The following is a 10,239-nucleotide window of genomic DNA, read 5'->3' as shown; positions in this document are numbered from 1 at the left end:
AGGAAACTTTATTAATTGGTCTCTTCCTCCTTGAACAGACTCTTGATAATCTCCTGTTTCTTTTCCCAGATCCTCACCGCGCTTGTGTCCTTCTTTGGTCTTAGACCTGCAGGCATTAGCCTGGTCAGCCAGGAGCTTCTTGTGGACTTTGTCTGACTTCAGCTTGTGGATGTGTTCCATGAGAATCCGCTTGCTTTGAGCACTTTTCCCTTTATTTTCAGATACAGGGTATGATAAATGTGGTGGTCAAACTTAGATTCACGGTATCTTATCAGCCGGCGCAAAATTCTCCTCCTCCTCATCCTTCTCATTCTCCTCCTCCAGGTCACCTTCTCAGGTATCTGAGCATTGTCAGTACCCGTCTGCTTACCTATGCCCATACTCCTGCCTTTCCAGCGGGTTAAGGAATTTTTTCCGGCATTGAGCCAGAGAATGGACATTAACAGGTTTGGAGATGATACGGCCACGTTTGATCAGTATCCCTTAGGCCGACTGAGTATGCCACTACGTTTTCACAACTGTAGAGGCATTTCAGAAATGATCTCTTCCAGTCCCACTTTCTACCAGAGTATCTGACATTCCACCATAATATTCTTTCTTTGATTTGAAGGGGTTTTGATTCTAAGAATATTAATTGAATGCAAATTCATCACCTTGCAAATAAAAAAGAACAGATTTAATATCAATATCTGTGTCCCTCTCAGTTTCATCATTTGTATCTGATGGGTGCTTCCTGTCATGAAGCTCACTAGAATTATTTAATTTTTAAATAAAATACTCAATATTCAACAATATTGGGCTTGGTTTTTGGAGTATTGTATAACTTCTCCTCATTTTTATTTTTTTTTTCACCTATCCACACCCACAACTGTGATTTCCACCCCAGTCATTGAGTTGCTTTATTGTTGCCTCTTGCACATGCTTTTCTTGGCAGCAGAGAAAGTAGAGAAAGGAGAAGGGAGTGGAAACAGAGTGAAGAAGGGGGAAGAGTGAATAGCTGGTTCTTTCCCTGCTGCAGGCATCATCTTATTTCCTCACCAAAGTCAGTGAGTGCCTGCACAGACAAGCAAAGATGAAGCTCGTTGGCAGGCTAGTGCTCCTGAGTTTGCCAAAGTCAGTTGATGAGGATGCTAACCAGTTTCCCCTTCCTTGCTGTAAAGTAAACAGCCCTCCAAACCTGGCCATTTCTAAAGCTGTTCTCTCTGGTTTGTGTTCTATAGGAACTAAGAATATTATCTCCAAGGTGATTTCCCCATTATAAACTAGTTACAAGTTTCCAACCATAATTAGACTTGTCAATCTAGAAATACCCATTTCTTTTTCTCCCTGTTTGCCAGATGCTAACCATTGCATTCCATAGTGCACTTGGTTAAATAGTCTTTAGTGATTTCTTTAAAATCACATGCTACAGAAATGGTTGGATTTCTGTTTATACAACCATAGGAATTTCACATTTTTAAAAAGGCTCTTTCCTAATGTTGATAATCATATTTCCAGTACAACACTGTATCAAACTAAAGAGAGATGGTCACCCTTGGGTGTATTTCTTACAAGAGCAGATTTGTTCATTCTTCTGACAGTCCAAGATATATTTTATATTCCTCACCAGTTCTTGTAAGAGATATAGCCAGAAATCTCCTTAGAAGGGAGGATGTCGAAATTTTGTCTCATGTACTTTGGACATGTTCTCAAACCAGTCCTTTGAGACTATACAGCATGCTTGATAAAATAGAGGGTCAGCAAAAAAGAGGACTATGGTTTGACACAGTGACATCAACACAGCGATGATTGTGAAGGTGGCACAAGACTGGACAATGTTTCATTATGTTGTATTTAGGATTACAATGTATTGGGACCTATTCAATGACACTTAACTGCAACAAATGCCCTTAGGTAGGGCTCAGGCTTTTCATGTAGGAAGGTAATTTGTTATCTTAGTCAATAGACTAGAACAGAATACTACATAGAAAGCTTTAATTTTGCTAGAAATTAAATTTTCAAGACTCTTCAAACTAAATAAAAACGAAACAAAGGAAATCAAAAGGTGTCATTTCTTATTATGGAAGAACATATTACAGTTGTACCTTCTTGTACCAAACTCAGGTGACCATATGTTTCTAAGCTGACACTGGGTGCATACACTTCCATATGAATAGGATTTGTCTTTGAAACATCATTGAAAAAAAGACACAAAAAAGACTATGTCATCAAAACCAAAAATAAACAAACTAAATACCTCACTCAACAGCAAGTTCTAAACAGTTGAGATTTACAATCCCAAATGTCAATTTCATGAGAAGAAGCATGTTTCTCTTTATTAGTTCACATCTTCTTTAATCCTTTCATGTTAAACTCTGAAAGCAGATTAAAGGTTTATATCAGATGAATGAAAACTAAAAAAGCCACACTTTATTTAATTATTTATTGTGAGGGGGTAGGAGTTAGGGTTGAAACTGTGACTAGGTCTATGTCAGGCCTAAGACTTCATCTGTTATTGTAGGTGCCAACTAGTTAATTCTAACTAACAGTGACCTTAAGCACAACAGAACGAAACACTGCCCAGTCCTGCACTATCATCACAATCATTGGTAAACTTGAGCACATTGCTGCTGAACTGCGCCAGTTCATCTCGTTGGGGTCTTCCTCTTTAATGCAGACCCTTCACTTTTCCTAATACGATGTCCTTAACAAAGAACTGGTACCTTCTGATAATATGTCTGAAGTATGAGAGACAAAGTCTTACCATCCTGGCTTCTAAGAAGCATTCTGGCTAAATGTTTTCAAACACAGATTTGTTTGTTCTTCTAGAGGATCATGGTACTTTTAATATTCTTCTACAACACCATAACACAAATGCATCAATTTTTCTATTTGTTGTTGTTAAGTGCTGTCGAGTCAGCTCTGACCCATAGCAACCTTGTATTGGGTTTCCAAGGAGCAGCTGGTGAGCTTGAACTGCCAACTTTGCAGTTCAAACGGCTTTGCAGTCTGGCGCATTAACACACAGAGCCACACCAGGACTATAGTTTTCCTTATTCTGTCCAAACTGTCCTATTTTCACATGCATGTGCTATTGTTGTTAGGTGCAATCGAGTGGGTCCCAACTGATAGCAACCCTATGCACAACAGAACGAAACACTGCCCAGTCCTGGGCTAACCTCACAATTATTGCCACATTTCAGCCCACTGATGCTGCCACTTTGCCAATCCATCTCGCTGGGGGTCTTCCTCTTTTTCTCTGACATCTACCTTACCAAGCATGATCTCCTTCTCCAGCAACTGGTCCCTCCTGACAATATGTCTGAAGTATGAGAGATTAAGTTTGGCCATCCTGGCCTTAAAGGCGCACTCTGGTTGCACTTCTTTCAACCGAGATCTGTTTGTTCTTTTGGCATCCCATGGCACTTTCAATATTCTCCTCCAACATCATAACTCAAAAGCACCAATTCTTCTACGGTTTTCCTTATTCATGGTCCAGCTTTTGCATGCATATGAGGTTATTGAAAATACTATGGCTTGGGACAGGCGCACCTTAGTCCTCAAGCTGACATCTTTGCTCTTCAGCACTTTAAAAAGGTCTTGCGTAGCATATTTGCCTAATGTAATACGTTGTTTGATTTCTTGACTGCTGCTTCCATGAATGTTGATAGTTGATCCAAGCAGAATGAAGTTCTTGACAACTTCAATCTTTTCTCCGTTGATAAGTATATTGTTTATTGGTCCAGTGGTGAGGATTTTTGTTTTCTTGACAGTGGTGTATTAAAATCACCACTATTATTGTAGATTATTCTTTGATTATTTCTTTCTTCAAATCTATTAGACTTTGCTTTATATAATTTGGAGCTCTTTCATTGGGAGCATAGATATTTATTATGGTTATGTCATCTTGTTCAATTGTCCCTTTAATCATGAGATGATGTCCATCTTTATCTATTAAGCTGGGTTTTACCTTAAAATTTATTTTATCAGTGATTAGCACTGCCACTCCTGTTTGTTTTTTATTGCAATTAGCTTGGTTATATTTTTTCCCATCTTTTGACTTTTAATCTGTTTTTGTCTCTGTGTGTAAGAAGTGTCTCTGGCAGACAGCATATTGAAGGATCTTGTTTTCTTATACATTCTGTCACCCTCCAACTCTTAACTGGCGCATTTAATCTGCTTACATTCAGTGTAATTATTGAAAGATATGGATTAATTGCTGCCATTATGTTTGTTTTTCTGTGTGGTGTTGCTGCTTTCTTTTTCTGTGTGTCTTCCTGTCCTGAGTTCATGTTTTTTGTGTGCTTTCTTGTGAGTTTCCTCATAGTTTTAATGTTTCCATGTTCTTCTTGAATTTTCATTTTCTTGGTATGTTGTGAGGTGTTAATTTTCTTTGAGGTTGCCTTATAGTCCATTAACTCTTCCCTCTATTTAGTGCCGTCTATTTTGTCCTGTAATCTACCTGAACTTCTTACCATCTGGATCTCTGTTTCTTCTTTCACATTGTAAAATTTTTGATCATTGACTGGCCTCCCAGATTCTCTGAGTTTGTTCCTATAGTTTTGTTCTGTTCTCGACTCTTCCATCTGTTGATTTAGTTTTGGGAGGCACTGCCATGTATGTCAATCTCTGGTTGTTGTCTGTTCTTGTTGATTCTCAGACCACAGAACTCCCTTTCAGATGTTTTGTAGTGCAGGGCTGGCTTTGGCAAAATCCCTTAGTTTCTGTTTATTCTGGAATGTTTTGATTACACTGTCGTATCTGATTGATAACTTTGCTGGATAAAGGATTCTTGGTTGGCAGTTTTTTTCTTTCAGGGTTTTATATGTGTCTTCTCATTCCCTTCTTGCCTGCATGGTTTCTGCTGAGAGATCCGAGCTTAATGCGACTTGCTTGCCTTTGTATGTAATGCTTCTCTTTTCCCTAGGTGTTTTCAGGATTGTTTCCCTATCTTTGATTTTGGAGAGCTTGATTATGATTATGTCTTAGTGCTTTTGTTTTGGGGTTTATCTTTCCTGGGGTTTATTGAGTTTCCTGAATATTTATCTTTTCACTTTTCAGGATGTTAGAGAAATTTTCTTACAGCAGTTCTTCAACTATTTCCTCTGTGGACTTATGTGATTCTTTCTGTTCTGGAATGTTGTCCAACATGAATCTTAGACCTTCTTCAGATTTTTTAATCCTTTTTTTCTGCTTGTTGTTCTATCTTAGTGGTATTGAGAGATTTGTCTTCCAGCTCACTAGTTCTTCCTTCCATCTCTTCTACTCGATTCCTTTGCCCTTTCAGTGTATTTTCTATTTCTGATATTCTATTATTGATTGTTTGAACCTCTTTCTCTAGGTTTTGAATAGTTTCCAATGCTGTATCTATCCTATTTGATTGTTTTTGTAGCACTTTTTTGACTTCTTCCTTATTTTTCTCAATTTGTTTGTAAAATGTTTTGAAACATTTTATAATCATTTTTCTGAATTCCTTCTCAGGCATTTCCAAGACCTACCCTTCTTCCAGAATACAGTCCAGGTCTACCTGTAGGTCATTTGTCTCAGACATTTTATCTTGTTTCTGAACATGTGCTGATATGGTCATCTGCTTTTGCTTTTTTGGACATGTTTAGTGTTTTTCTGTAGACTTAATACTTAATTGAGTGTGTGTTTTGGTATTTTTTTTATGCTTTCTGATTGCATCCATGTGGGCTTCCCTTTTCACTCTTCTTATTGCTTAACTCAGAGTAACTTTTGTAGGTGTTGTTTGCCTCCCTGGTGTATGGCAGTTGGTATTGGTTCTTGCCTGGATTGTGGGGTTTCATAGAGTGTGATTGTAGCTTGACTATATAGCAGCAATTGCTATTTCTTCTTGGGTAATATAGGGAGAGAAAGAGTCCCCCAAAAGTTAAAAAAAAAACAAAAACAAAAAAGCCCAAAAAAACCAACTAAAATAAAACTAGATTGAATACTGTAGTCTAAAATCACAGAAAAGGGAGAGGAAGGAGAGAAGAGAAAAAAAAAAAATCTGTAGCCTAATATGAGTATGATTTTAATATCCTCTTTCAGCTTCTTTCCTTCAAGGCCACCTTTTAAATTTCAAGATGCCACTGTTGGTTCTTATGTTGTTTTTCAGGATTTAATTTTCAGCCTGTTTTGTTTTAAAACTCCCTCTCTGCACCCATTGTTTTGTCTTTTTCCCTATTAGTAAACAGCTCAGGGCCAGTTCTGGCTGTTTTGAGAAGCTTGTAGTTTTAAATACTGAGAGTATCTGTGCACATGTGTGGCAGAAGAGCCCACCAGTCGTGGAGGTGGGGGTGTCCATTCCCTCAGGTACCCCCTCTAGTTACCAGAATGGAGGTGCGCAAACAGTGATGGGGGCAATGAGCAGATACCTAAAAAAAATTAGAAAAAAGCAAAACTGTCTATGTATATTGTTCACCTTTGCTCTGAGGTTCCTGCGGCATTATTCCTTGGCTGGTCTGCTTGCTCCCCTGTTTGGTCTTGCTGTTTGGTCTCACCCAAGTTGCAAGTTGTCAGCTCTCGGCTGCTGAGTACAAGATTCTAAAATATGAGATTTCTTACTTCCACTACAAGTTCCACTAGCTATAAGTCTTCAAGCTTTTAAAATATTCCTAGATATGTGGTTCATAGTATTCGAGCTCTTCCCTGAACCAGCTTTGCCTAGTATTGTGTGGTATTACTGAAAGAGAACTTTAATTCACCTCTCCCCTATCTGCCATCAAGCCTTGCCTCTTTTTCTGTGCATTGAGATACAATCCATACCAAAAGCTGTGGTCTTTGATGTTCATCAGTAAGTGTAAGTCCTCTTCACTTTCAGCAAGCGAGTTTGTATCATTTACATACCGCAGGTTGTTAATGAGTCTTCCTCCAATCCTGATGCCACATTTTTCTTCATAAAACCCAGTTTCTTTGATTATTTGCTCAGCATACAGGTTGAATAAGTATGGTGAAAAAATACAACCTTGTCACACACCTTTCATAACTTTAAACCATTCAGTATTCCCATGTTCTGTTTGAACAACTGCCTCTTGGTCCATGTACAGATTCCTTATGAGCACAATTAAGTGTTCTAGAATACTCATACTTTGCAATGTTGTCCATAGTGTGTCATGATCCACACAATTGAAAGCCTTTGTATAGTCAATATAATACAGGTAAACATCTTTCTGGTAGTCTCTACTTTCAGCCAATATCCATCAGACATCAGCAATGGTATCTCTCATTCAACATCCTCTTTTAAATCATATACGTGAAGCTACTGAAAATATCATGACTTGAGCCAGACACACCTGAGTCCTCAAACTGATGTCTTTGCTCTTGAAAGTTTTAAAGAGATCTTGTGCAGCAGATTTGCTAAATGCAATTTCTTCTTGACTGCTACTTCCACGAGTGCTGATAGTGGGTCCAAGCAAAATGAAGTTTTTGGCATCTTTAATCTTTTCTCCATTAATCATGATGTTATTTATTCATCCAGAGACAAGGATTTTTGTTTTCTTTACAATGAGGTAGTACACATACTGAAGGCTGCGGTCTTTGATCTTCATCAAAAAGTATTTTAAGACCGTCATGTTCAGCAAGCAAGGTTGTATCATCTATATATCACATTGTTAATGAATTTTCCTCTAAACCTGATGCCATGTTCATCTTCATATAATCCAATTACTCAGATTATTTGCTCAACATACAGATTGAATAACTATGGTGAAAACATACAATCCTGGTACACATTTTTTTCATAATTTTAAGCCATTCAGCATCCCCTTGTTGTTCAAATTATTATCCCTTGGCCTAAGTACAGGTTTCTTGTGAACACAAATAATTGTTCCAGAATATTTATTCTCCCCAATGTTTTCCATATCTGGTCATGATCCACACAGCCGTAATCATTTGAATAGTCAATAGAGCACAAGTAAACATCTTTTCTGGCATTCTCTGCTTTTAGCCAAGATCTATCTGATGTAAGCAATGATATCCCTCATTCCACATCCTTGTATAAATTTGACCTAAACCTCTGGAAGTTCCCTGTTAGTGTACTGTTGGAGCCATTTTTTAATTATCTTAGCAAAAACTTTGGCGTCTTGGTGTGGTGCTGTAGGATAAACACTGGTCCACAAGGAAGTTTGAACTGTAAGGTTAGTGGTTCAAATTCACCAGCCAGTCCCTTGGTTGGTTGGTTATGTGCCTTGGAGTTGGAACCAACTCATAGCGACCCTGTACAGGGTTTCCAAGGCTGTAAATCTTTATGGGAGCAGAAAGCCTCATCTTTGTCTTGTGGAACAGCTGGTAGTTTCGAACTTCTGACCTTGCGGTTCACAGCCCGACTCACAACCACTATGCTACCAGAGCTCCTGGAAAACCCTATATAGGGGTGCTATGAGTCAGAAATGACTCAACAGCACTTAACAACAACAACAACTACAACACTTTACTTGCATATGATAGTGTCCAATGATATTGTCCAATTAAATCTGAATTCCATTTGGTCATATCTCTTTGGAATGGGCACAAATTTAGATCACTTTCTATTGGTTGCCCAGGTAACTGTCTTCCAAATTTCTTGGCATGGATGAGTTTGTGCCTCCACTGCTGCATCAGTTTGTTGAAAATTTTCAATTTGTAATCCATCAATTTCTGGTCTTTTTCTTTGCCAATGCCTTGAGTGTACTTTGAACTTCTTTCTTCAGTACCATTGGTTCTTGATCATATGCTAACTCTTAAAGGAGTTAAATAGCTACCTTGTCTTTTTGATACAGTTACTTCGTATATTCCTTTGATCTTCTTTTCATGCTTTCTGCATCATTCACTGTTTAACCCAAAGAATATTTCAATATTTCAAATGGAGACTTGAAATTTTGGTTCTTTGAGCTTGAGAAATGCTGAGTGTGTCCTTCCCTTTTGGTTTTCTAACTCAAGGTCTTTGTTCATGTCATTATAATATTTGACTTGTCTTCTCAAACTGCCCTTTTAAATCTTCTATTCAGCTCTTTTGCTTCATTTCTTCCTTTGCTTTAGTACCTATACTGGAGAGCAAGTTTCAGAGAATCTTCTGATATCCATTTTAGTCTTTTTCTTCTTTTTAGTTTTTACTGTGAATTAGGTGAAGGTTTGAAGACAAGATTATCAGCTTTACATTATTAAAACTATATATCTTCTTCAATCTCAATGATTATCCTCCCTATAACAACATTTATCCTATTTCCTCCCTGTGGCTCCCAATTTACATCTTATATTTCACAAATGAACATTTGACTTATAGTGATGGAGTCCTGGTGTGGAGGAGTCCTGGTGTGGTGCTGTGGGTTAATGCATGAGACTGCAAAGTCATTTGAACTGCAAGGTAGGTGATACAAGCTCACCAGCTGCTACTGGAAAACCCTATACAGGGTCGCTTTGGGATGGAATTGACTTGATGGCACTTAATTATAACAACAAACAAAACAAAAAGCTATATATTAATTTAAATGTCCAAAGGGCATCTTCTGCCAGCCAGCATCCTACCTGCAGACACGCAGCCACCATCGCTTCTGTCTCCAGTGTTCTAAGTAAGGATCTCATGTTCCACTCATGTTCTTCCTTCTTGATGATTCTAGGATTTTCTGTTCCTGATATGAATGATTAAATGGTGCTGTGGAGTCAGTTCAGACTCATAACTACCCTATACAGGTTTATGAGGCTATAAATCTTTACAGGAACAGAAAGCCTCATCTTTCTTCCATGGAACAGCTGCTAGTTTTGAAGTGCTGACCTTGAGGTTAGGAGTCCAACTCGTAACCACTATGCTACCAGAGCTCCTTGAAAGATTAACTACTAAAATGGGAGATTAGTTAAATGGGGGAAAAGATGAACTACTCCCCCATTTTAGTTACACCTTCTACTAAAGTTACATTTTCTTCAATTACAGTTGTGACCTTCACAATTAATTCTGTAACAATTATTCACAATTGAGTCATAAAATCTTATCACTATCATCCCCCATCCCCTTTAATGAGATCCATATGGCAAATATGAACACTATTCAGTTGGGATTTTATCTTATCCACCTTATTCTGCAACTAAGCATACTCATGAAAGCTTGTAAGCCAGCTGCTTCATACCTTTGTTGCCCCTCCTGCTCTATTTTTGATAGCCAATGTCTAAATTGCTTCACCCTATCGAGATCCTCACCACTGGACCAATAAACAACATTCTTATCAATGGAGAAAAGATTGAAGTTGTCAAGGACTTCATTCTTCTTGGATCAACTATCAACACTCA

General features: G+C 38.1%; 1 pseudogene; it reads right to left on the bottom strand.

The window, feature by feature from the left end:
* Nucleotides 1–11: 11 nt before the first annotated feature.
* On the bottom strand, nucleotides 12–9,504 carry LOC102840423 (annotated as a pseudogene).
* Between the last annotated feature and the right edge of the window lie 735 nt (nucleotides 9,505–10,239).

This window comes from Chrysochloris asiatica, unplaced genomic scaffold (genome assembly GCF_000296735.1).
Source record: "Chrysochloris asiatica unplaced genomic scaffold, ChrAsi1.0 scaffold00320, whole genome shotgun sequence".
Lineage (NCBI taxonomy): Eukaryota > Metazoa > Chordata > Mammalia > Afrosoricida > Chrysochloridae > Chrysochloris > Chrysochloris asiatica.
The sequence above is the reverse complement of the archived record's forward strand: the minus strand, read 5'-3'. Positions and strand labels throughout refer to the sequence as shown.